The sequence below is a fragment of the Sturnira hondurensis genome, unplaced genomic scaffold, assembly GCF_014824575.4.
Source record: "Sturnira hondurensis isolate 20B ecotype Veracruz unplaced genomic scaffold, ASM1482457v3 Scaffold0022566, whole genome shotgun sequence".
Classification (NCBI taxonomy): Eukaryota; Metazoa; Chordata; class Mammalia; order Chiroptera; family Phyllostomidae; genus Sturnira; species Sturnira hondurensis.
Genome location: NW_028095197.1, coordinates 10,171,506 through 10,194,735, shown reverse-complemented (window position 1 = coordinate 10,194,735; position 23,230 = coordinate 10,171,506). Strand labels below are relative to the sequence as shown.

At 47.5% G+C, this 23,230-nt stretch overlaps 1 protein-coding gene across 1 annotated transcript in view; it reads left to right on the top strand.

The window, feature by feature from the left end:
* GABBR2 (gamma-aminobutyric acid type B receptor subunit 2) overlaps positions 1-23,230 on the top strand; it is a 337,904-nt gene that overhangs the window by 143,786 nt on the left and 170,888 nt on the right. The window lies entirely within an intron of this gene.

Here is a 23,230-nt window from a genome sequence, read left to right as displayed (position 1 = left end):
TCTGTCTATCCTGGAATTGGCCTCCCAGTGTTCTGAATATTATTGCATGAACTCCTGAGTCAGACACAGCTTAGGGTGGTAGACTCCCTCTCAGTCGTTCTGGGATTCAAGTTGACTGAAGTTCAGCCATTTCCAGCAAGTGGCTTTGAAGCATCTTTGGAAGGTTGGAAGGAAAGTGCCCGTGGAAGGGCACCGTGGCAAAGGCATCCGTGGCTTGGCCTGCGGGTGACCCACCACTCACATCCCATCGGCTATGGGTATTATGCAGTCCTCCCTTCATTTTTCATAATTGTCTCTATTTTCACCAGTTTAATTTTTGTAAGGTTCCCAAAAATATGGTAGGTGTTTTTATTTACATTTCAGTAACTCCAGAATTAATTAGGGAGACATTTGACATCTTTATAATACCAAGTTTATCCATTCATGAACATAGAATATCTCGCTATTCAGAATTTCTTATTGGGTCCTCAGTAAAGTTTAGTCACTTTCTTCATATAGATCCTTCCCATTTCATGTTGGTTTAAAGTATTTATATTGCCTTTGGGAATGGGATCTATTTTCCTTGACATGTGAAAAGTGGTTATTGCCGGATTATAGGAAAGCTCTTGATCACTGTATATACATCCTATGACTGACCATATTCAATTTCATTACTTCTGGTAGTTTTTCCTCTCTATTCCCCTTGGGGTTTCTAGGTAGACAATAGTACCAATTGGAGCAAGAATAAGTTTGCTTTGTTTTGCCAGCGTTACAGCATCTTTATCTAAGTGGTTTCTTATGAGGTGGTACTGCATAGGGGTTAGAACAGAATGACTGCCCACTTTCTAATTCTGGCTCAGCTACTTAATGGCTGGATGACCTTGGGCAAATCATTGAACTTTTCTGTGCCCCTGGTAATGGGAACATACTCATATTACCTCGGGTATTACGTGTATCAAAATATAAAGCACTTAGGACTTAGAACCATGCCCAAAGAAACACCTAATATTTATTAGCAATTATATTGTTATTATTATTGCCGCATTCACTAAACGCCCTGAAGTTATATTTAAAAATAGTGATAATAACGAATATTCTTGTCTTATTCTTGACTTTGATGAGAATGTTGTTTGTAAGGTATGATGATTAGTCTGCTGGAAGAAAGATAGCCTTCCTCGTGTTAAAGGGCGTTACGTTTTTTTATTTACTCGGTATTTGAACCAGATACAGATGCTGAAATTTCAGATGTCTTGTTAGCATCTATATCAATAGCTCTGTGATTTTTTTCCTTTGCTCTATTAGTGTGACAAATCATAGTCATCAATTTCCTCATACTCATTCTATAATATGAGGTCTGTCCAGAAGGTATCCAGCCATGTAATACGAAAATTAGAGGCATTTATTGAAGAAGATACAAACTACAAGAACCATTGTACATAGGACAATGATGCCTCAGTCCCCTTCAAAGTAGGCACCTTGGGACCTCACACAGTTCTCCCAGTTGCTCAGCTGCCCCGTTGTATTTTCCTGAATCTTATGGATGGTCTGAAATCTCTTCCTGTTCAAAGGTGATTTTCGTTTGGGGAAAAGGCAGAAGTTGCAGGGTGCCGAATCTGGGCTGCATGGATGCTGAGTCACCCGTGCGATTTGATATTTCACACAGAAAAACTCTGCCTGAGATGTGATGCATGAGCAGGCACGTTGTCATGATGAAGCTGCTAATCACGAGTTGCCCATAGCTGCGACCTTCTGAATCATCCAAACAGCTTCTGTGGGGGAATGTTCAAACTTAATGCAAAACTTGATGCAGTTTTATTGCTCTATTCACTTATTTTGAATGCAGTGGCCACACAGCACACATGCTCACTCAACAACATCTACTGCCCCCACTGACTAGTGCAGTGAAGTCATCATTGTTCACACGTGTGCATTCCCATCCACTCTCTTGCTACCAGCTTACACTGATGTCATGGAAACCATTCTTATTATATAACAGTGGTCAGACTATTTGTCCAATGGCTAGACAGACCATGTCCATTCATTCATTTAAAACATATTTATTGAGTGCCTACTGTGTGGTGGGCACTGTTCTAGGTACTGTGGATGATTCAGTGAATGAAACAAAGTCCCTGCCCTCAAGGACTCTGGGGAGACAGATGACAAAAGGCAATAAGCACATGAATGTATAATATGTCAGATAATGATAAGTGCTGGGAGGAAAATGAAATAGGCTAAGGGGAATGGGATGTCCCATAAGGGGTGGGGTGAGGTCAAGGGGAGATTCAAAGACAAGGTGACTTCTAAGGCACTGAGGGGCCAATCATAAGGTATCTCGGAGAAGAGGGGTCCAGAAAGAACAGCATGGGTGAGGGTCTGATATGGGAGTGATTCCCGTGGTCCTGGAGCCACTCAGGAGACCGTTAGGGCTGGAGCAGAGCGGACGAGGAGGAAGCGGAGCAGTGGTAGGGGGGCGGAGATTTCTGACTCTTTCAAGACATTGTGAGCACTTGGTTTATACTTGGAGTCATTGGAGAAACTGTTGGAGAGTATTTGTTTAATTGGAAAAAAGTTCACTTAACCATTTTAAAGTGTACAATGAAATGGTTTTGGTGTGCACATACTGATGGGCCTCCATGACTACTGTGTAATTCCAGGACATTGTTACCACCGAAAGGAAAGCCCATCTCCATCTCTGTCAGCAGTAACTCACATCACCATCCCCTGCCCCCGCCCACCACAGATCTTTCTGTCCGCGGATGTGCTTATAACAGACGTTTGCACTGAAGTGGAATCATAGGGGTGTGAGGTAGGGGAATTGGGTGAAAGGGGTCAAAAGATACAAACTCCCAGTTATAATATGAGTGAGTTCTAGCTTACTTGTATATCCTCTTTGGAGAAATGCCTATTCAAGTCCTTTGTACAATTTTAATTGCATTGTCTTTTTGCTGTGAAGTTGTAAGAGTTCTGTATAGATTCTGGATACTAGATACTTGTCAAATTCGTGAGTGGCAAATATTTTCTCTCATTCTGTGGGTTATCTTTGCACTTTCTTAATGGTGTCCTTTGCACAAAAGTTTTTAATTTTGGTAAAGTCCAGTTTATCTGTTCATTGTTTTTTAATTTTGTTGCTTGTGCTTTGGGTGGCATATTTAAGAAACCATCATTAAATCTGAGGTTGTGAAGACCTAAGCCTGTTTTCTTCTAGGGGTTTTATAATTTTAGCTCTTACATTGAGGCCTTTGTCCATTTTAGGTTGAGTTTTGTACATGGTATGGGGTAATAATCAAACTTTATTCTTTTGTAGGAGGTTATTCAATCGTTTTACACTATTTGTTTAAAGGTCTATTACTCTTCCATTAAACGGTCTTGGCATCCTTGCTGTAAATCATTTGACCACGGTAATCCAGATTTATTCCCAGACTACTAGAGAGTTTTTAAAAGGAAGGAGAATTTGGTCCATCATACACTTTAAAAGGATCTGAGTGCAAGGTGATGACTTGGACTAAGTAATGAAAACCAGTTAGATTCTTCATCTTTTCTTATAGTAGAGCTGACAAAGTGGATTTCTTGATGGCATGTATGTGTAGAGTGAAAAAGAATGAGGTACCAAGGATGGTACCCAGGGTTTTGGTCTGAGCAACTGGAAAGAAGTAGTTACTACTTACTAACATGGAGAATAATGCAGAGGGGCAACTGGTAGAGAAGGAAACCAACAAGAGAGTTTAGATGCACTCACTGGAATCCAGAGGAGGTGTTGACTCAGCTGCTGGATGAATGGACCCAGAATTCACATTGACATTAAGCTACACTCGCTTTCATAAAGTAAACCTGTCTTGGTTGGGCCGCATGGTTCTTTTAATCAATTTAATTCTCCAAGTTTCTTCCCCCGCGAGTCCATTCAAGAGGAGTTTGTACTGCACTCTGATTCAGAATTGTTCTAGATTCACTGTGTAAATCAGAAGACTTTCCATCTTTTTAGTGCCTTGGAACAGTTTATAGGATAGACACGTTAGCTTTTCTTTGAAAATAAAAAACCGGGCCTGCGAAGCCATCAGGGTTTTGTGTTCCTCGCCCCACCCTTTTTGGAAGTCACCTTCGTGGCTTCTTCCATGCTGCTCGGTCACTTTAGGTTTGACTTCTTATGTGGATTTTAGAAGCTTGTGTTTTCTAGAGAATACTTCATTTTCTTGAGATTTTCAAACTTATTAGCATGTGTTTGAGTAAACTCTTTTAAATTTCTCTTTTGTGATATGCTTTTCTCATTGCATATATGTCTCCCCACTTTTTTCCTTGACTAAACTTAGAGCTAGTTTGCTTCTTTATTGATTGTACCTGGTATTAACTTCTTAAATTTAGCATGCAGAAAATAATTGCATTTCTTATTTTTTCAAGTGAAATTAAGTCTGGATTGAGCACTGCACCTGCCATACTTACTTGTGTTGGCGGCTCCCTCTCTGAACACGACCCTCCTCCTAAATAGCCAATAACAGGGCATCTTTCCCTCACCGAGCGAGAGGGCCTGTGCTCTGCGGCCATCGCTGCCCACTGCCGCACCAGTCCATGACGCTGGACACATTTCCTGACATCCTCAAGCATCTCACCAGGTTCTCAGGTTGCAGCCTTCTTTTTTTAAAATATATTTTATTGATTATGCCATTACAGTTGTTCTAATTACCCCCCCTTATTCCCCTCCACCCTGCACACCCCCTCCCCCACCATTCCCCCGCCTTTAGTTTATGTCCACGTGTCTCAAGTTCTTTAGATTCCATATTTCCCCTACTATTCTTGCCCTCCCCCCTGTCTATTTTCTACCTACCATCTATGCTACTTATTTTCTGTACCTTCTCCCCCCTTCTCCTCCTCCCACTCCCCTGTTGCTAACCCTCCATGTGATCTTCATTTCTATGGTTCTGCTCCTGATCTAGCTGTCCTCTTAGTTTGCTTTTGTTTTAGGTGTGGTTGTCAATAACTGTGAGTTTGCTGGCCTTTCACTGTTCATATTTTTTATCTTCTTTTTCTTAGATAAGTCCCTCTAACATTTCATATAATAAGGGCTTGGTGATGAAGAACTCCTTGAATTTGATCTTACCTGAGAAGCACTTTATCTGTCCTTCCATTCTAAATGAATGCTTTGCTGGATAGAGCAATCTTGGCTGTAAGTCTTTGGATTTCATGACTTGGAATACTTCTTTCCAGCCCCTTCTTGCCTGTAAGGTCTCTTTTGAGAAATCCGCTGACAGTCTGATGGGCACTCCTTTGTAGGTGACTGTCCCCTTATCTCTTGCTGCTTCTAGGGTTCTCTCCTTCATTTTAATCTTGGCTAATGTAATGATGATGTGCCTTGGTGTGTTCCTTCTTGGGTCCGACTCCCAGGTTGCAGCCTTCTTATGACAGCCCTTTCCCTTTCATATGGACCTGCTCCCCAGATGCAGGCAGACTTTGTTGGGAGTGATTTGGCCGTTTTTCTATCATGGATCCAGAACTTCTATTATCTTTTTCTTCTCAGATAGCCAAACCCTCAAGAGTCCAAGAGGGTTTCTTTTAGAACTCTACCTTGACGTGGCCCATTCTGCTGCAACGTACAGCTCATCCTCGTTAGAGCAGACACCCCAGTTGCTTGGAGTGGGGGGTTGGGGGGGGGGCTCCATTTCCCTTTAAAGATTTCTCCCCGTCCCAGGGACAGCCAAGTTTTCCAGACATTTCTCTTGCTAAAGAACGTATAGCAAAAAAAACACAAGTTAAATTTTCAGTGAAACATCTTATTATCTTGTGTTTTTTTTAAACAGAAAGAAAGAGCACCTGGATTTTTATTGGCTCTGCTTCTATTGCCACTTTCTAATTTATTTGCATCCACTTTTACCTTTATCAATACCTTTCTTTAGTTACGTTTGTTTTGCCATCCTTTTTTCTAACTTCTTTTTTAAAATTTTTTATTTATTTATCTTTAGAGGGGAAGGGAAGGAAAGAGGGAGAGAAACATCAATGTATGGTTGCCTCTGGTGTGTTCCCTGCTGGGAACTGGCCTGCAGCCCAGGCATGTGCCCTGACTGGGAATCGAACCTCGATCGTGTGGTTCGCAGGCCTGTGCTCAATCCACTGAGCTACACCAGCCAGGGCCCTTTTTTCTAACTTTTTGATTTGCATACTTTTTACTCTTTTTTTAGTTGCTATCTAATGTATTTAAGTCAATAAATTGGTGTTTGATTACATCTTTGACCAGATTCTGTACTTTTAACTAAATAATGTGGCATCTTAATTATAATAAAACTCTTATATAATTGCATTCTCAGTTTAAAATTCTAGTCTTCTACTTCTTTAAGTACCGATATAAAAAATGTAAAATCTATTGTTAGCTACAGAAATTAGTGAGTTTATTTACCACTCATCACCTTGTATTATTATCATTTGAATTTTTATTTAACTTTATTCTCTATATTGTATTTTTTCAATTGTTATTTGAGATATTCATTTTATTTTAAAACTGTGTTATAATAACTATGATTTTTAAGATTCAGATTTACTTTTATAAAGCTTCTATTTCTGTTGACAGATCTTTTGTGAGTTGAGGCTTTTGATTTATCTCTCTGTGGCATGAAGACATCTTTGAATAATATTTTTCAGGAAAAATACACAGGTTTTATATCATCTGTGCTGTTACATAGATCACAGGTTTTCTCTTTGGCTTCTCCTATGAAGTATAGATTTTTATGATTATAATATTCTCTTTCAAACCTCTGGAGACATTACATCAATGTTGTAATATAATCTGATACAATTGGATTTGATTCCTTTGTAGAGAAGTCTTTTTGTCTTTTTTTTTTTTTTGCATGTGCTGGCTGCTTGTAGGATTTTTCTTTAATTTTTGGAGTTAAGCAGACACAGCACCTGTTGGTTGTTCATCTCTTCTGTCTAAACTATGAAGGATCAGGTGTCCAGATTGCAGAAGTTTTCTTCTATTATATCTTTAATCATTACTCTTTTGATCTGATATCTTTTTAGAAATACCGGTACATTTGACCCTTGCACAATATGGGTTTGAACCGCATGGGTCCCCTTGTACTCCCAGACTTTTCAATAAAGGTTTTCTCTTCCTTATGATTCCTTAATCACATTTTCTTTTCTCTAGCTTATTAATTGTAAGTATACAGTATATAATACATGTAACATACAGAATATGTGTTCATCGACTATTTATGTGATCAGTAAGGCTTCCAGTCAATAGTAGGCTACTAATAGTTCCTTTTGGGGGGGTCGTGTGTTATACGCAGATTTTCAACTGGGCCGAGGATCAGCACCCATAACCCCCACATTTTTTTAAGGATCATCTGTAATTCACAGGTGAGTCTCTGTGGTTTGTTCTCCATATTTTTATTTCCTCTCTGCTCTTTTTTTTCTTAGTCCTCATTCTCTATTCTGAGAGAATTATTTCAACGTTGTCCTCCATAACATCTATCAGCTTTCCACAATTAAATTCTGCTCTTTAATGCTTCTAATGCTTTTTAAAATTCTCATAACATTATTTATTTCCTGTCATCATCTTAACTCTACCAGCTTTTAGTTTCAGTCTCTCTTATTGTACACTGCATTTCATACATCTTAGAGACCAGGTTTTCTTTAACCTCCTTGAAGTACAAGACAATTTACTTCTCATTCCTAACATGAATCTTTTTAGAGGTGACGTTGTGCCTCCCCATGCATTTCTTCTTTGCTTCCTTTACATTTCAGAAAATTTTCATAGGTTTCATGTGCCTTTTAGGTCTTTCCTACCCTGGTATTTGCTTATAGCATGGGTCAGTTATCTTGAACTCCCCCCCCCCATTGTTTTATCTCGATGCTATTAGAGTCTTTCCTTTAGATATTAACCTGGAAGATTGGGATGATGAAATCTCACATGACTAGCCAGGGACAAGCAGCCTAAGGCCTTGGCTATTTGTGCTGTGGGCATTTCTTCTGTAGTTTGTTGACCCAGCTGCTCCAGATGTGCGCTGTTCCCCCTGGCCTCTCCTCTGCTCGCCCGCCTGCTGGGGCTCAGAGCTGCTCCAGCCTATGCTGGGAAAGCGGGCTTGGACCGGTGTTGCTAATGGCCCAGCCACTCCAGGAGGCTGTTGGGCTGCGTGTGAGAGGTGGGCTCCCTCTGCTGGGCTCCGCACCCCTCCCGTGGCCCAGCCCCTCCTCCAGCGTTGGAGGCAGTGTGGTTGGTGCGGGCGCCTCCGCCCTCCCCGCAGCACCACTCTGCTTTCTCAGGAAGGGAGCTGTGAGTCAGGCTTCAATCTGGTCTCACTGGCACTGTACCTAGCAGAAATTCCTCAAAGTTGGTGACATATTGATGGCACCCTTTCCTGTGTTCCCATGCTGAAGCAGATTCCCCCTATTTTTATACTGCCTTGGTCCTTTCTGTCACTTTCAGAAGGAGGTAGCTAGGTGGGAGTTGGACATCTGTGCTTAGCTTCACCATCTTTCCCCAAAGTTTCAGAGTTAACATTGTTGCCCATACTTTGTCCTTTGAAGGTACAGAAATCTGACAGTGCCTGAGCCTTTCTGCTTCCTTTTAAACCCCATGTATATACTGGCCCTCGTCCTATCTGGTTTGATACATTTTCCTGGGCACGTTTTCTCTCTCACTCAAATTCTAGTCTAGCATCCTTTTAAATTGATGGGTAATTCTCCCTCCAAACATGGCGGTGCCAGTCTTGGGGCAGCGAGTGCCGTCCCTTGCCGGGGGCTCCTCATCTGGCAATGTAAGCCACATCCTGACCTTTAGCAATATTAATGGACTTGCCCCACAGCTTTCTTTCTTTGCCAGAGTTATGACCTTTGGGGCGTAGAAACAGAAGAAACCGCCCCCCGCTTCCAAGTCCCCCTGTCTTCTTCCAACGCCTGGAGTCTCACTAGAAAGCCACTTTGGATCCCTTCTGGCACACCCAAGCAGCAGGTGGTAGGGGCGGGGGGCTGCAGAGCACCCCCCCCCCCCCGTCACTGCTCGGCTGCCCGCCCCAGGAAGACAGCACATCACACAATTTGCCATATCAAGTCTGTGAGCAGCTGCCTCCCTACCCTCTGTCGGGAGTCACCAAGCAACACACATCTGCTCCTTCCGGGGATGCTGAAGATCCCTCCCGCCTCGGTGCTGTGAATTCCCTTCGGGGTTTTACGGGTGTGGAAGAACATTGTTCTGCGGGAAGCCCCAAGTGACCTGCCTTCAGGGGAAGACACGCCTATTGGAATTTAGTTCCGGTGGCGCCACAAGCACTTGCCTCCCATCTCCGAGCCTCAAGTCCTGTTTTCTCTCCCTGCCCTTCTTGACTACATTGCCCCTGATAATGAACTCTGCCATGTATTGAACTTCAGCCATGGTAGACCCCCAGCACGTATTAACTCGTCTTTCTCTTTCTAACAACCTTAAGGTAAGTTGTGGCTGTGCCCCATTTAATTGGTGGGAAAAGCACTCAGAGAGTTCCCTTGCTCTCGTGGGGTGGCCCAGCCAGCGGGGGCACGGCCAGCATGCCGGTCTCGAGGTGACTTCCCCCCAGGAAGGTGCCAGCATGCCAGTCACCTGGCTCCAGTATGTCCTCTTGCCTCTTCCCCACTGCCTTCCTTGGGGGATACTAGAAACACAGGCTTCTTTGTTGCTGGTTTAGAGCAAGGGTCTACAACTTGGGCCCGTGGGCCATGTTTTTGTAAATAAAGTTTTATTGGAACACAGCCACGGTCGTTCATTTGCACGTCATCTATGGCTGCTTTTGTAATGTAAAGGCAAAGTCAAGGAGCTGTGACAGAGGCTATATGGCCTGCCAAGCCTGAAATGTTTATTATCTGGCACTTCACAGAAACTGACCCCAGGCTAACAGGCTGGGCTGTGGAAAACAATAGACCTGAAGTTAAGTCTCCAGCCCGCTGCTTCCTTGCTGTGTGCTCTCGGGAAACTAGCTCAACATCTCTGAATCTCCTTTTACTTACTAGTCATGAACTAGTCATACTTCTATCTTTGGAGTTTATACCAATGATCAGTAGGCGTGAGATGACCTGTGTGAGCGGCTCTGCATGCAAAGGGTGCTCAGTAAATGTGAGTTGTCATTGTTTCCTTTCTCACTGTCACGGGTGTGCAGCCTTCTCCCCTTTTGCTCTGTGGCTTCCTTTCTGGAACATTCCAGCATTTTTGTCCAAGATCCCTTCCTCTCTTCCGACACCCCCGATACAGATGGAGCACAGCTGCTTCTCAAGCCTCCTCAGAATGCCGGGCGGCAGGTGTGACACTCACCTCGGGCAAATGAGCGGGGTGTCCGTGTGGACTGAGCGTGATCCTGCTCCATGATACTGGAATATGACAGGGTCTTGGACAGGGCCTCAGGGCCTCTGGGACTTGGGCAGGGCTCATGGGCGAGTTAATAAACCATGACAGTAACGCAGCCCCAGAGCCTCTAGATTCTGGTCCTCTTTGGAGACGTCCGCTGGCACTCTGCAGAGTGAACACCTGTTCCCTGAATCTCCGGGAGCAGCTCCTAGGAAGGTACATTATAGAAACTGCCTAGCTGAGCACAGCTTCAAGCCCTACTCCTGAGCTGTTGGCCTGCTCAGCACGTCGAGGCAGTGTCCACCCCAGGACGTGGCTGGCTCACCTGACCCGCTAGTTCCCTCCCGGGACACACACTCAGCACCTACCTCCACAGACTGGGGCTGGCTCCTGGGCTTCAGGCCAGGGCAAGGGCAGACTCTCTTTCCTGACCTTGGAGGAGCTGTTGACAGCTCAGCAACTCTCCCTCAGTCCAGGGGACCTTGATATTCCTCCCTAGCCACTGCACTAGGGCTAAGGAGACTTGTGCTATGTGCTGGTGTGACAGTGTAGATGACCCAAGCAACTTCCCAGTTTTTCTAGAACAGAGGGGCCCAGAAAGAGTGGAGCTGGGAAAGAGGAACAGAGAATGCAGGTGTCCAGAGGGGTGAGCACAGCTCATTGGGAAATCCAGAGGGACTTCATGGAGGTGGTGCTGTTTGCAGTGGGGCTTAAATAGTGAGCAAGATTTGAGAAGAGGAGTGCAGAGGTCAGGAACTTAAAGTGATTAGTTCGTGTGTGATAGGTGGTAAAAATGAATCATAACCACATATAAGATATGAGGGGGGGAAACTGGGACGTAAAATTGCATGTACTTTGATACCTTGTACCTGAGAGATGCATACCTATTTTATCAGGTAAGGTCCTGGCAGAAAACAGCTGGCATATTCAGAGAGTTGAAGTGAAGAAAGTCGACTCTAGAGGAACGACTTTGGACCAGGACCAGGGCTACCAACCAGGGCTAGTGCAGCACCAGGGACAATCAGCAATGGGTGTGAGGACTATCCATGAGCCCTGAAGAACAAGTAAAAGGAGAGGCATTACTGGAGCCCGGGGAGGGGCCCTGTGACACCGTCTGAACCCAAGCCAGGGAGCCCTGGAGAGAAATATCCTGTGAGTCTCTTCCTCTGGTCCTCTGACTCTTGCCTGGGGGCCTCCCATTGCCCATGCCTACTTGGAAGTCAGAGGAAAGTAATGCTGTCCATCAAACTCATGTTCCAGGAGCAGAGTCGGGGAGGACAGGCTGTGGAGGGTGTGGAGGAAGGTGACCAACATGAGAGATTCTACTCCTTGGGTTAGTGTATTGAGAATACAGGTCGTTTTACTGCTTGCCTTCTTTCCAGACTCTCAGCGAAGTTTAGAAATTACTTTGATAAGTTCAAAGGCCCCGAGTCAAAAGGAGGTAACTGCTCGGAGCTCTGATGAGCGCCCTCCCCCAGAAGAAGCCGGAGCAGCAGCTGTGTCTCGCCCAGCTGTCCCTGAGCTCTCGGCACAGGAGGGGCTGGCATCTGAGGACTGAGGGGCAGAGGACTGCTTTGAGCTGAGTCAGCATACCCGGGGCTGAGGCTGGCCTGGGTCAGGCTCCCAGAAAGGGGCCTCTGAGACATGTAGGAGGTTTGGGGGGCGGGGGGAATGCCCACAGGAAGGAGTGAGGTGGAAGGGAAAGTTGGCACAAAATGAAGTTGTAACAGAGGCCTCAGCTGAGCCCGTGGCGGGTTTGGAGCTGGGTTAGCCCTTCAGAGCTGTGCCAAACTGAAGCTACAAGGTTGGGCTGGCCACTGGGTGTGGGCTGCCTTGGACAAGGATATGACCTTGAATGAGGCTGCCCCCCTTTAGTCAGGGCATGTCCAAGAGAGACACACACCTGTGAGCTGTCAGTAGCCAACACTCCCGGCAGCTGGGATGATGGAAGTTTCCAGCACTGCACCACAGTGTCTATTATAGGGCCCTCGAGAATGAGGGAGCAGAGGCTAAAGGACCAGTCAGACTGGGGCATCGTCCAGCCTGTGGTCCCCAAATCTGGCTGTGTAAGTGACACCCCAGGGTGCTTTTATACAGACACGGATTCCTGGCCTGCCTTCTCCTTCCCTCATGTCAGAGTCAGAATCTCTCTGTCGGGGCCTGGGAATCTGTATGTTCACAAAGCTCCCAGGAAGATGAGATGCATGAGCAGGCTTAGGAACCACTGCTCTTAAAAACTCTGAGCCCAGGGTGGTTGGCGTCGGGGAGATTTCCAGGGCTGGGCAGTGTTTGCCAATCAGCTCTGTGCTCGATGCTGTCCCCGTGAGGACCAGGCTGGGCACTGCCTGCACGCAGCTCCTCTCTTGCTGTGCAGGGATTGAGGGAAGGGTCCTCAGAGGGTTGCAGCTGGCAGCTCTTTAGGGGGTTACCGTATTGTTGCGGGTGGGGTGTCTGCATAGGCCTAGACATCCTGCCCTCTCAGCCATTCCTCTGGTGACAAAGCACAGGGATGGTGCTTGGAAAGCCAGGGAGCAATTGTGCAGGCTGCCTGCTCTGATGTTCTCAGGTGTGATGTCTCTCATAGCCCTCCTCTGTTTTAGTGTCAGAGGTGCGCTTTGCATCTTGTGGATTTCCTGTAGAGGTTTGTGTTCATCATCTTAACTGGATAATATCCTTGTTTTATTAATATCCAAATATTTCTGTAAATATTGGTTTGGTCCCACAAGTCTGCTTCAATTAAAGCAGTAGGCACTTTGTCACGGGAAAGCAATGAGCTCCTGGCGGCTAATTTAATTCCCCCACAGCCCGGTGCTCCCTGACTTCACTGACGGCCAGCAGAGTGGTGAGCTCCTTGAAAAATGCCAGGCAAAGGGAAGGCGAGTGACTGCGGGGCCACAGGGGGTTTTCATGCATTTCCAAGAAGGGGGCCTGGGCCTGATCCCACCTCCTGGGGATGCCCCTGTGCGGGCTCTGGGGGTCTCAGATGGATGGGGTGCAGACTGTCTCTAGTTAGCCAGGGAGCAGAGCACAGGGCTGTGCAGGTTACAGGTGGGTCCCGGCACTGCAGTTTCTTCAAACAAATCCCTGTCATCCCTGCCTCTTTGGTCAGAGCTCCTTCTCACACTCTGACTCTGCTGCCCCCCTCTCGCCCCTATAAAGACCCCTGTGGTTGCATTGGCCTCCTGGATAATCCCATACAGTCTCCCCATCTCAAGATCCTTCACTTAATCCATCTAAAAATTCCGCTTTGCCATGTAAAGTGATGCATCCCATGGATGAGGGCATGGGAATCATTTTTGGGGAGGTGAGGGAGGGTTGCTATTCTGTCTATCACACTTAAGATTCTCTGGAACGTCTAAAACTTGAAGACTGGCTGATGGGAAGAGGGATTTGTGAGCCAGAGGGCCTTAGCTCCTGCGAGTCCCCTGTCCGTCCCCTGTCCGTCCCCTGTCCCTCTCCCAAGCTGTGTCTTCAGCATATTCCTGCCCTACAACGTGGTCCTCCTCTCTGGGAGGTGGCCCCTGAAGAACAAGTGGCAGGCCAGGGAAGAGGGGGCTGTGGCCTGCAGGTTCTCGCCTCTCCCTTTGAGGGACTGCCGTAATAGGGTGAAGACAGAGATGTCTCTCTCGGATGGGTCCTGGGTTTGGGGGCCGGTCCGTTGCTGACCATCCCTTGCTGTTGGGGTCCCTCTTCGTAGCTCAGCTCAAGACCCAGCATGAACTCGCCCTCGCTCAGCCTGTCTGCCCCTCTGCACCCCAGCCTGGATGGATGCCATGCATCCTCAGTGTACACTTGTTCCTTCTCTTATTCATCTCATAGTTTTGAGCACTTACTGCATTTCAGGAACGATGCTGTATCCTGGGAATCCAGCAAAACCCTTCCCTCGAGGGATTACTGTGTTAGTTGGGGAGGGGACGTGAGAGCCCCACGAGGGGGCTCCCCACTTCTTGAGGTCAGCCCTGCGAGCCAGCTCAAACTTGTGACCTGGACTCCCAAGCCCTCCAAGGAGGCCCATGAGGCTGGCGGGCGTCCACCTGGGTCCCCTCACCTCATGATACTGCTGCTCTGGTCCTCCACTTGTCTTCCTGCTCTTGGTAACTCTCGGGAAATGAGAAAAGCCACAGAGAAGTAGCTGGACATGTGGCTCTACCCCAGAGGGAAGCCAGGGTTCCCTTCAGGGACCCTCACCTGTGAGGTGAGGTGTGACAGGATAGGAAACCAGGCCTCTCCATGCAATCCTGATGCAAACCAGCAAGCAGCCAGGCGTCAGCAGGCCCTAAGGGTGTTCCTTGCCTGGCACTTCTGTAATAAATCATTACAGACTGGTGGCTCAATGCAACATAATTTATTCTCTTACAGTTCTGAGGGCCGGAGGTCCCAAAGTCAAAGTGTTAGCAAGCCATCTTCCCTCTGAAGGCTCTGGGGGAGGGCCTTTCTGGGCCCTTCTAGCTCCTGGTGGGTCCAGGAGTTCCGTGGCTTGTAGCCGCATCACTCTGCTCTCTGCCCGTGTCCTCCCATGGCCTGCCCCTTCATGTCCCCATGTCCCAAACCTCCCTCCTTAATTTCTCTTTTTAGTACTCTTGTTGGATGTAGAGCCACCCAGGTAATCCAGGATGATCTCATCTTGAGATTCTTCAGTTAATAATATCGGCAAAAATTCTTTTTCCAAACAGGGTCACATTTACAGATTCTGATGGTTAGGACTTCAACATACCTTTTGGGGGGGTCACCATTCACAACCTGCTGGGTCTGTAATGTGACCATCAGGTATCACACACATACATGTGTGGTCTTAACATGGACACAGCTGCATCTATGCCCACGGTATTGCCCATGCACAAGCAGCACTTACATGCGATAGATGTAATACGTGTAATTTCTGCACTTGTTCTTTGTAAAAAAAATTTACTTCCATTACACTTCGATGATAGGTTATTAAGAGCTCAGTGATGTATAGAAATCTGGAAACTAGATGGCTCCAGTAATCCAAAGGAACAGTTTCTTCAATGAACGCTCATCGGGTTTGAAAAGGTGGAAATAAAAACACACAGATGTTTCTACGAGGAATTTAAATCCAAATCTTTGAAAAATTGCGGAGCTGCAGAGGGTTGCTTTAGCAGCTATGAAATTCAAAAAGGCAGAGGAGAGGGCAGGTGGGACTTGGAAACACTAGTTCTTTTGGCACCGTACGCGCTGGTGGTGGAAGAATGTCTTCTCAAGCATCCCAACTGATTCCACTTGTACTCCTCTGATGACGGGGAGCTCACGACCCACCAAAGCAGCCGTCCCCATCCTCAGGAAGTTCTTTTTGGCCTTGGGCCTAAGTCTGCTTTCCTGAACCATCTACCTGTCGTTCCTCCTCTTCCACGGGGATACCGAGGACCAAGTCCCTCTCTCCCACGTGACAGCCCTTCCGTGTTTGAAGTCGGCCATCACTTTCTGCCTTGGTCTGCTCTTCCCCAGGCTAATTTTTTAATTAGCTTAAATTAATGGCGGTTCCTAGGGAACTCCAGCCCCAGTAAAAGTGACCTGAATTATTCAAAGATTTGTGAGTTTGAAATGCCTGTTTATCCTAATTAGCATTAAACGACAGTGGTGCCCTCTACCTCTAGCCAGCCACATTCTAACATGTTCCATATTTTAATGGATTTTACTTGAATGAACTGTTTAATCAAGTGAGGACACATTTCATGAATGAATAGAAGTAAATCTATAATTATACGCTTTAGTCAGGTACGAGGAGTGACATTTCATCGCCATCCAGGGCTATATATAGGGAGCGCATTTGAATGACAAAGTAGGTTACCTCGGCTTCCATAGGAGAGCTGGGAATTCACTTTGCTCTCAAGTTCATTTCTTAACCTAATTAGAATTTCCAAAGAGTTGTAAAGTGCGTGTGGTGCAGCCCTGGTTCTCCCCATCTCTGCCTGCCTCTCTGCTGCTCTGGATGATTCCTGAGCTGGGGCGGTGGCTTCCTCAGCGAAGGCGTCTGGGGAACTACTGGCCCCAGAGGGCCCATGTCCCGGGGTCCCCCGTACTGCCCACGGCCTCCCCAGTGCGTTTCACCTGCTCTGTCAGAGCCTTGCCACTGGGCCGTGCTGTGACAACCTGGTAACTCGCAGCTGTAATACTGCTCTATCTCTTTCTTCTTCCTTTCTCATTTTGCCTCTTTCATGCCCTTCTCCCTCCTCTCCTTCTCTGCATTTCCCCTTCTGACACAGCCAGGCCCTGCTCGTGGTGCTGGGCCAGGGGCCAAGGATCCGGGGATTAAAGATGAGGCGTAACTATTGGAGGGGGCAGTCGAGGCCAGGGGAGGCAGGCAGGCTGTTAGAGGAAGACGGTGCCTCGGACCTGGACAAGGTGAGGGTAGGTGACTTGAAGGGGGCGCATTCAGGCAGCTGGGAACCCACTGTGACCCCGGCAGTTCTGTTGCTTCTGCCCCTGCAATCTGTGCTCCCCAACATTAGCTGCACATTGGAATCTCCTGGAGAGCTCTAAACACGCTAATGCCTGCGTCCTATCCCGGAGACCCTAATCGGGATAGGATGCTGCCAGGGCGCAGGGGTTTCTGTTGAAACTCCCCAGGTGGTTCTGACAGGCAGCCCAGAAGCGTCAGGTGGCTGCAGCCCCAACTGTCCTCTCAGCTGCCACCTCGTAAAGGACCCTGAGCCAGAGCTGTCCAGGCACGTCGCTCCCACACTCCTGACCATGTTCCCACCACATGGAAATCATGTAGACGATATTTTCCTGTTTTAGGCCACTAAATGTTGGGGAATTTGTTACAGTCATAGATGGCTAATATAGATTATTAGTTACTCCAAACGTATCCTCAGGTGGGCCACTTCTTGCCACCTCCACTGCCGTATCCTTACCCGGCCCCCGGAATCTCCCACCTGGAGGATTCTGTGGCCCCCTCACTGGCCGTCCCCTTCCTTGATGTCCCTGGCCCCTCATTTGTCATCTCACAGCAGCCTGAGCCATTGTTGTAAAACACAGTTCTCATCATGCCTGAAACCTTGTAAGGGCTTCCCACCACGCGCAGGCGCAAGACCAGAATCTCGTGTGAGTTACGAAGCCCTGGTGGTCTACCCCACCTCTTCTTCCTCGGTGCATGCCAACGACCAGCCCCCTGCTCTGCTCTAGTCCAGCCTGGCTCTTCCTCCAGGCCCCTCCCACTGCAGAAACTTGGTACACACTGCGGCTCAACCTGCAATCCTTCTCCCCGCCTCCCTCCTGGCCTACGTCTGGCTTCTCCATGGCAGCTTCTCCCAGAAGCATGCCCCCGAACTTGAGTGCCCTTGTCTTGGTGGGTCCCAGGGTGGTCGTCTGATTAATGTCTCTCATTCCCACTAGATAGAGACCCAAGATAGTGACTTCTTTTGCTCATCAATCAGAGAGCCCCATTACCACCTCACATAGTGCCTAGAACAGAGGATGTGTCGATATCACAAATGAATGAATGAATGAGTGAATGAATATATGAATGAATGAAAGAGAGACTGGTAAGAGCAAACGGCATCCCATTCTGGAATGACTAGGCACTAGGTAGCTGTCCAGAAAGGGACTCAATGCCAGCAGCCAGGCAGTGCCTGGGCATGAGATGGAATTCCAGCCCAGGGAATGAAGCAAGAGCCCAGATTGAGGGCCTGGGGTCTAAGAAGGCTCCCTGACAGGCTGACCAGGGGCGAGCCCCCAGGCTCTTGGCCTTAGACTTTTTACATTGCCTTGCAGGAGGATGGGGGTGTCCAGGACTGAGGTGGGAGATCTGCAGGGGCAGGGAGTTCATCGGCCCACCTGTGGGCCGGAGAGAGTAGCAGGGGCACAGGGGCCTGGCTGGACATGCAGAGATGGCCCTGCGACGCCAAAGCAGGGACAGCATTGGGGGAGAGAACAGACTGACCCGCAGGGTGTCTATTCAGAGTGGGGCACCTCGTGAAGGTATTTCCTAAGCCCATTTGCTGGGTGATTTCTGAGAGTGGGTGTGCCCAGCATCACCTGGGCAGCTAATGTGTGTTTAGTGGGGACATGCAGGCTCCAGAGCGAGGAGGGGGCCTGGCAGGTGGACGGGCACAGTGGCCTGCTCAGAGCTGGTGACGAGCCTCCCTGATGGAACAAGGTGGACCCGCATCACACTTAAAACATGGGTCCCATGGACTGCGTTATGCTAAGTCAGAAAATTCTTCTGAATAATCTGTTCCTTTCCCAACCGCACTGGTTTCCCATCTCTCCCTCTCATCTCCTTTTCCTCCCGAAACCTGCCCGCTTCTCCCCCTAGATCTCACGGGATGGGTAAAAACCAGCTGTGTGTGCCCGATGCCGAGTGTGTGCGTGGAGGCTGTGTGCTCAGGCAGCTGGAGGCTCGCGGCTTTCTTGGAGTGACGAGTCCCCGTCACCCCTTCTCCCATGGCCCTGCGAACCAGCTGGGGGGGAAGTTGCATGCAGATCCGCAGGGGCTGCCATGGAGATGGCTGACCTGACCTGGCGGCGTCTGCTCCTTGCTCACCCCGAGCAGCACCTCCCCCATGGTTCTGGGCTTTCCCCACAGACCCCACAATTCTGACATCTTTTAAGACATTGGGTTTCCCTAGAGTTTGAAGACTGAATTCAATTGTCAAAATCTTTGAATCTGGATCTTTGACTCTGGTGGCTACAGGGGATACCTGAGGGGTCATTGGTGTCACCCCCTATGACCTTTGCACTCTGTAACCCCCCATGCCCATGGCTCCCTACAGGGCCCTTGGTTCCTGCCCAAGCCACTCCTACCTCCTCTGAGCTGGAGCCTCTTTGCCACTGAACCTGCTAAAGACAACCAGACCTGAACCCAGATCTGCAGGTCTGGCCTGAGATGGACAGACCAGAGGGCAGCCTCTTCGTTCCAGATGCGATCGCTTTGTGCTTCCCATTCCAACTCACCATCTGGGCAGTTCCCTCACAGTTTGTGCACTCTAGTCTCCTGATCAAGGGGGGAAATATGCAAGCCGTTAAAAACATCCAGCTCCTACCATTATCGATGGTGTGCCGAAAGCTATCCCCTTTCCTGGAGGACAGGGAGTCTCACCCATGATTGCCCATCAGAATCCACGACAGGGCAGATCAAAGCACTAAGGGCTGCCACCTTCCGCCCAGAGGGTCTGTCTGAGTCAGCAGACCTCCGGTGGAGCTTAAAAATTCCCATTTCTAATAAGCTCCCACTGAGGCTGATGTACTACTGGTCCAGGAAGCCACACTTTTGGGATATGACTTTGTATTTATAGTCCATTGTCAATTCTTTTTTTTTTTGACATTTTTAAAAGTACCATTTACCTGAGGGGGGTATGAGGGGATTAAAGACTAATGGAAAAAGTACAAAAAGGAGTAAATAAATAAAAAAAGATTTAAAATGTACCATTTACATTCGATATTATTTTATATTCATTTCAGGTGTACAGCATAGTGGTTAGACAATCACATACTTTACAAAGTGTCTCCTCTGATATTTCCGGTACCCACCTGGCACCGTCCACGGTTACAGCGGCATTACTGACTGTACTCCCTGTGCTGTACTTTGCATCCCCACGACTGTTCTGCGACTGCCAGTCTGTGCTTCTCAGTCCCTTCACCTTTTTTACCCTATTTGCCATTCCCTCTGGCAACCATCGGTCTGTTCTCTGTATCTGTGAGTCTCTTTCTGTTTCATTCGCTTATATTGTTGTTTAGATTCTACATATAAGTGAGATCATATGGTACTTGTCTTTCTCTGACTGACTTATTTCACTTAGCATGATACCCTCTAGGTTCATCCATGCTGTTGCAAATGGTAAGACTTCATTCTTTTTATGGCTGAGTGACACCCCATTGTATATATTGTAACACAGCTTTTTTATCCACTTGTTTTCTGATGGACACTCAGGTTACTTCCATGGCTTGGCTGTTGTAAGTAACTCTGCAGTGATCATATGGGCGCATCTGTTCTTTCAAATTAGTATTTTGGGTTACTTCAGATAAAGTAACCCACAGCACTTATCTTTCGGTTATTTAAAAATACCATTTATTACTGGATTCCTCCATTGGCTTTCCTTAAAAAGTCCATTAGAATAAATGCTCGAGAAGTCTGTGTCCAAGCTGGGCACAGACTTCTTGGTGCTGAATTGATGGGCAGTGAGTGGCTGATTGCACCAGCCATCTGTTCTGACCTGTGGGCTCATCAGGCCTCTGGAACCTTCCCCACCTGGCAGGGTCCAAAAGAGCCAGCCTGGAGCATGAGAGGAGCACTGGGCTGGGAGTCCCGACGCAGCTTCCTTATTTGTGAATTAGGGGCAGGATGAGAAGACCTCTGGGGTGTTCTGGTGTTGTTAGTTTTGAGTTCTGACCACCTATTAAATATTTTATCCACCATAATTATCCATGGCTTTCAAGCACACCCTTACACAGAGACAGGTGCCACAAGCCACTGGCTGCCTGGCTGCCTTGCCTGGACATGATCATTCCAGAGTTCTGGTATTATAAAGAACTTAAGAGTTTACAAAGCCACCTTTTTAGTATTTATGCTGGCCCTGAAACACCTCTGTGAGCTACACACTGTATTGCTCCATTTTAGAGGTGGAAAGACTGAGACTCGAGGGCCGGAGGAGTGGCTCTTTATTTGGGTGGCAGGAAGTGGAGAGCCAGGGACGGTCTGCACCAGCCCAGCAGTGTTGCAGGCCAGGCTGCACGGCCCTCCGGCAGGGTGGCTTCGCCCATTTTCTGTGTTAAATCATTGTTGGTATACAACGCCGCGATCACACACAAAAAGCAGATCCTGGGCCCCACTGCATCCTGGGAGAAGGTGAGGCAGCAGAAGTAAACTGGAATGACCAAGTCTACTTTTTTTAAAAGATTTTGTTCGTTTATTTTCAGACAGAGGGGAAGGGAAGGAAAGAAAAACATTGATGTGTGAGAGAAACATCGATCTGTTACCTCTCACTGACCCCCAGTGGGTACCTGGCCCACAACCCAGGCACGTGCCCCCATCAGGAACCAAACCCGTGACCTCTCAGTTTGCAGGCCGGCGCTTGGTCCACCGAGCCACACTGGCCAGGGCACCAAACTCAAGGTGTTTTTTTTTTATATATATATACAACTATACAACTATCCATCAAAACAGAAGTAAAAACGAAGGATGGATAGCTTCACCCTGACTGCGGCAGTTTCACTCTTGGTACAAAACGTTTATTACAAAGTCTTTCAAGCACTCAGAAAAGCACAGATTAATGACCGCCCATGGGCGCACTACCCAGGGTTTTAAAATGCCCATTTTGTGTCATATTTCTTTTAAAGAAATAAAATATAGCAGGTCGCACTGAAGCCCCCTTTTTCCCCTTCCGCGGTGGTGGCTTCCCTGGACCATCCTGTAATACTCGAAATAAAAAAGAAATATTGTAACTGATCTTCCTCACAAGAGCCAAATTATTCAAAACATTTTGACACACACATTGGAAGAATCTACCAATTTTTGAAACAGGAAGTGCTTTTTATTGTGGTAAAATTTACATAACATAATATTCCTCGTGTGAAGCATTTCAGTGTGTAGTTCAGTGGTGTCAAGGACAATCATGCCGTACGTCCAACACCACCTGCCCCCTCCAGAATTTTCTCATCATTTTGAACAGAAACGGTACCCATTAAACAGTAACCTCCCAGCCCCTAATAGCCGTTGTTCTACTTCCTGTCTGTGAATTTGGCTTTTCTAAGGTACCTCATATAAAGGGAATAATGTTTGTCCTTTTGTGCCAGGCTTATTTTACTTAGTATAATGTCTTCGAGGGTCATCCACGCTGTGGCAAGAGTCAGAATTTCCTTCCCCTTTCAGGCTGAAGAATACTCCATTGTACGTGTGGACCACAGTGGGTTGATGCATCCATCCACCGATGGACATCTGAGTTGCTTCCACCTTTTGGATATTGCGAGCGATGCTGCCGTGAACACGGGGGTACAAATGTCTCTCCGAGTCCCTGCTCTAGTTCTTTCGGGTCTACACCCCGAAGTTCAGTTGCTGGGTGTAGAGAAATTCTAGGTTTCACTTTTGAGGAGCCGCCGTACTATTTTCCGAAGCAGCTGCGCCCGTTTACATCCCTGCCAGTGGTGCTCAGGATTCCCATCTCTCTGCGTTCACAGCAACACTTTGTGGTTTCAATACTAACCATTCCAACGGGCACGAGCAAGACGTGCTTTTAAGGATTATCTTGTCTTAAAGAGGAAGAACCTAAAGACTTGAGAGGGAGAGGGTTACACAGGGAGGCCGCAGCCACAAGCAAGTCAGTCAGTGACAGGGCGAGACCTGGACCCTGGGCCCTGCAGCCGTCATCCAGGTCTTCCCGCTGCAACTCACAACTCAGTTTCCATTGCTTTGTGGCGGAGGGCGCATGCGCACCCACAGCCATGGGCTGCACACAGACTTCCCATCTATTTGGCTTGGTCTTAACTTTGTTTCTTTTTAAATTCAAAATAGTATCAATCTTTTAAAATGTTGGGGGAATCTTGTATTTTAAAAATCTACATTTCTGAGTTCTCCCCCCCCAGAATCAGAAAGTTTGGTGACTCCGGACTAGCACTGTGGCATGGCGTGATTGGAGCTGCCACCTCAGGCAGGGCATGTGGTTGCCAGGTCGCCACAGTCCCTACTGCTCTGTAGTGTCTTTCCACAAAGACGGTTTAACTGCTGGCTGGTCTCGGTGAACTCCGGAGTGTGCGGCCCTCGGCTTTTCCGGCACACTGGTGTAGTCGGTCTGTGCGTCAGCAGACATGCCGTTGTGTCTAGCAGCACAGGCTGGTTCCACACCCGCTTAACTCTTTCCTCTAGTCTGCATGTCTCTTTGAATGTCTTGGCTATTCTTTCACCTTATAAGTAAAGCAAGATTATTAATAATTAATATAAAATATAAATATTGCCCTGGCCATGCGGCTCGGTTGGAGTGTTGCTGCTGATGCCAAAAGGTTGCGGGT